General features: G+C 47.0%; 1 long non-coding RNA gene across 1 annotated transcript; it reads right to left on the reverse strand.

Moving 5' to 3' along the window:
* Positions 1-1,680: 1,680 nt before the first annotated feature.
* LOC117184184 (uncharacterized) lies at positions 1,681-3,781 on the reverse strand. The gene is made up of 3 exons (XR_004469426.1): positions 3,651-3,781; positions 3,287-3,564; positions 1,681-3,221 (listed from the first exon to the last, which is right to left on the reverse strand). It is a non-coding gene; the product is annotated as an uncharacterized lncRNA (long non-coding RNA).
* Positions 3,782-4,021: the final 240 nt, after the last annotated feature.

Consider the following 4,021-nt stretch of genomic DNA (forward strand, 5'->3'; position numbering starts at 1 on the left):
AATTTGTTGGCTAATAATAAAATACTGATTATAATAATAATCAATTCGATGTAAGAGAGCATTGATCAATTTCCGATTCCTATTTTTATATCTAGCTGGTGCATTCGTGTAACGATCAATCCAGATAGTTCGATCAGAACATAGTCCGTTGCAAATTCAAAGATTAGATTAAGTAAACCTTGATAAGCTTGCATCAGAGAAGAGAAAGCTGAAAGTAGAAAGAGATGCGCACCGTAGATAAGATACGGAATCAGTATTGATGGGACTTGGACATGTGCATATGGGTGCAACAGACGATACCCGAACACCCTTGATCCCAGCTATACGTACGTATGTATTGTTCTGCGGCTAATCTATCATATGGAGTATCCCGAAACTATAAAGCCCCCATATCGCATCTCATCTCACCTAAACAAGCCATAAACCAAATGACAAACGATGCCACATAAATTGTCCCCCTGCCCAGAAGGGCCGAGGGACGGAGCCGGCAGACTTTGGGGGAACTTATCAAAACATTTAGGTAGAATAAACGCCTGACAATAAAAAGCGCGACAAAATGAAGAGAGAAAAGTGCCTACAAAAATAAGAGGGAGATAATCAAGCGGCACGATAAACAACGACGATAAAAAATGAATGCGGAACAACTTTCTTAATGAGCTGCCAAAGGCGGTCAGTCCCGCTCGAGCCATTCAGATTCAGATTCAGATTCAGGTATGAACTCCCCTGCAAGTGGTATGGAAAACTAAATCAAATTTGAATAAGAAATGGCCCCAGCCTGATGTGGAAAGCCAATCGAAGAGCATTTGATTGGATGACAACGTCTCGAACCTGTGATCAAGTGATTTCGGCCCTTGGCCATGTAACCCCTCCCGCTCCCCGTCCACAGTCCACCGTCGACCGTCCTACAGCTCCTCGTCCTAATCTCCGATGATCTGTAGGCGGCTGCTGTGCGGCCATAAAACGTTTACCAATCGTTCCCCCCTGGGGGAGTGGGGTCTCGGACTATGTCTCTCCCAACGAAATTGGGTCGATTGGATAAAGAAATTGTAATTAATTAAATTTATGCGACATGTTTACAGTTTTCTCATTGCCGGCCCACTGGCTGCACAAATTTACATAATTTTCCATGCTCTTTCGGGGCAGAACCCAAATCGAGTGTTGTGCCTGTTTGGGGCTGTTTGGCTCATAAAACGAACGATGTAGTTCGATTTGATTTCAAAAGCTAACAATGGATATGGCTGGGAAATTCTTAAAAAAGGGATTACAGAGTTAACGATTATTGTTCAAATTTGAGTCTGAATTGATGTTTCAATTAAAAGTAAGTGTTCTCTCGTAGAATGTATTCATAGGAATACAAACTATAACTATAACGAATGATTCTGAATCATTGACTCGGGTCGCGTCATACTTAGCTACCACTAGCCACAGTTTACTTTAAATCTTTTTCCACATCCAAAGCGTTCCATCAAGTACTTACACTGTGGCCAGCTTCTCTGCCGTATTTCAATAAGCTGAAAAAGCCCCGAAGTAAGCAGAATACATCATTCACAATCTGCCGGACATATTGCACTGCAGGCAGCCCAGCTCCCAGCCGATCCGAAAGTATGAAGTGTGGAGCCAAACCAAAGCCATTGGCCTGGCTCCAGCCAGAATTATTAATTCCTTCGCTTGGCCCGCTTGGCCCGCTTGGCCCGTTGGTCGTCTGCACTGCAGGTGATTTTGCTAACAAGACCGCTGTGGATACCGATGGGGTCATCGATTATGAGGCAGGGCACGCACAAAGGACGGGGTAAACAAATACCAGTTGGGGCAATAAATTTCCATTTAACCGGGTCTCTGTTCGAGCCAGCCTCTGGCTGATTAGAATTTTTATGAGCTATTGTCATTGGATGAGAGGGACTGGCAGTGTGGCTGCGATTTTGGGGAATGCATTAAATGCGTTTACGGAAAAGTCCCTTCACAGGGGCATATGAAGACGTGAACTGTTGTTAAACTTCAATTAAGATTTCCTTTGTGATCAAGGGCCGCGACACGCCTTTTTCCTGCATTCAAGTGGCAGAAAAATGGTGACGTGACTGGCGATTTTCACACATCTGGCAAGAGCGGTAGGGGCGATAAGGGCTTATTGTTCTGTTGGATGCTACCCTGCTCCTATTCTGCACCAACACCAGAACCAGAACCAGACCAGATCCGACCAGACCGCGACCGCGACCGCAGCTCCGTCAAATCAAGAGATGTGACAAATGAACTGTCAAAATAATGCCAGCGACGAAAGGGAATGACGACACATATGTTGGTGGCTCCATCCCTGGGTGTGGCTCGATCTGGTTTCTGGGTAGGGGCGGGGCAGGGGCAGGGCCTTCAGCCAACTATCAAGTGCTGACAGCTGACTAAGCCGCAGGCAGAAGACAGTTTTATCTCTTCCTCCTTTCCTTCCATGCCCCAAGTGTCTGTAATTTGTAAACAAAATTAAGTTGATGAACTTTTTGGAGCAACCAGAAGGAGTCTGGTAGAGCAAATTATAAAACACTTAATAACGCGCTTCCTGCTGGAGCCGGTGGATAAGTGAAAATGGTCGGATCCAGGCGATTGGAATCGCTTAATCGATAGCCCAAGTACAAGCTCGTTATCCCACAGAGAATCCACCCCGATCTGCCCCTCTCTCTTTCTCTTTCTCTCTTGAGACAGAGAGAGGCAAGACTGGCAATCAAAACAAGAACCCAGATGGAAATGGAGATGGGGCTTGAGTTGGAGCTCGAGACTGGTCTCAAAGACGGAGTGAAAGACTAACGATGCTTGATGTTTATCGCACCCGATCCAGAGACGGTCCAGAGACGGGCTGGCGAGGGGAGAAAGGGTTCATTATGGCAGCCTTTATGGCCCAAACCTTGGGCAGCCCGGGCACGTAGTGTGGACCGAAGCAGCAAGAAGATGCCCATACCCCTACCCAGAACCAGACCCTAGAAAGGGTCGCGAGTCGGCCTCTCTGGTACCCGCTGCGAGCTGTTATTTATCGTGTTTGCTGTTGTTCCCTTGTTGTATTCCAAAGCGAGATTGCCCTGTTGTGATAATAATGCAAGACATTGGATGAGGCCGAGAGCAATCAATTAAAAAGGCAGTCAGCCAGCACCTTTTCTCCGTCCTTGCGTCCCTGCGTCCCTGCGTCCCTCGTCCCAGCGACCCGCTCGCTATCTTTTTACGAGTGGATGGCAAAAAGTTCTCTGGAAAGGAGGTGGACTGTGGCCTGTAATGAAGCAATTCGAGGAGATTTCGGGTCAGCGATTACCTCTTTGTGTGCGTTTCGCTTATCGCATGTAGGGCGCATGTAGGGCAGCTCCTGATAAGAGCGCTTCGAAAGAAAGACCGTGATTTATGGTCAGGTGCAGGGCAGCTATCGATGCGCTTATCGACAATTTACAAGTACTCGGGGGGGCTGGAGCCCTTGCTGGAGCCCTTGCTGGAGCCGTTGCTGGAGCTGGAGCTGCCAACGCGCATTATTGTAAAAAGGTAGCGGCAGCCAGCCCGAACTCCTGTGCTGCCTGATTCTCCCCAAGACAAAGGGCCCTGTCGCATAATTATGCAAATTACTTTTTGAATGTTTATCATAAACGCGTAGCGTTTACATTAATCATCTGTTCGGAGCTGCTTACATGTGAGAATATCTCAAAAAATTGTCTTTACGGTGGTTGCTGGCGCCAAATGACAGTTTTCTCCCTTTGATTTATTGTCTGGTGTGTGTTTGTTTGTGTGGAAAATACTGTGGAAATGATTTATAATCCTTATCTGAACAGGCTGATCGTGTCAGGAGACGGTCTCCGGGTCATGAGATAGCCATGAGAGCCATGGGAGGAAAAAGAAACAAAATGGAGGGGAACACAGGTAGTAAGACCACTTCCATATGCCATGCACCCGATGGGCAAAACCCTTTCCTTTCCCAAAACCAAGATCCAAGGCAGGGCAGACTTATTCCCCTGTTCCTGCTTCCCACCGAAAGCTAGGAAAACTTTCACGGCACACGCCC

This window comes from Drosophila pseudoobscura, chromosome 4, assembly GCF_009870125.1.
Source record: "Drosophila pseudoobscura strain MV-25-SWS-2005 chromosome 4, UCI_Dpse_MV25, whole genome shotgun sequence".
NCBI lineage: Eukaryota > Metazoa > Arthropoda > Insecta > Diptera > Drosophilidae > Drosophila > Drosophila pseudoobscura.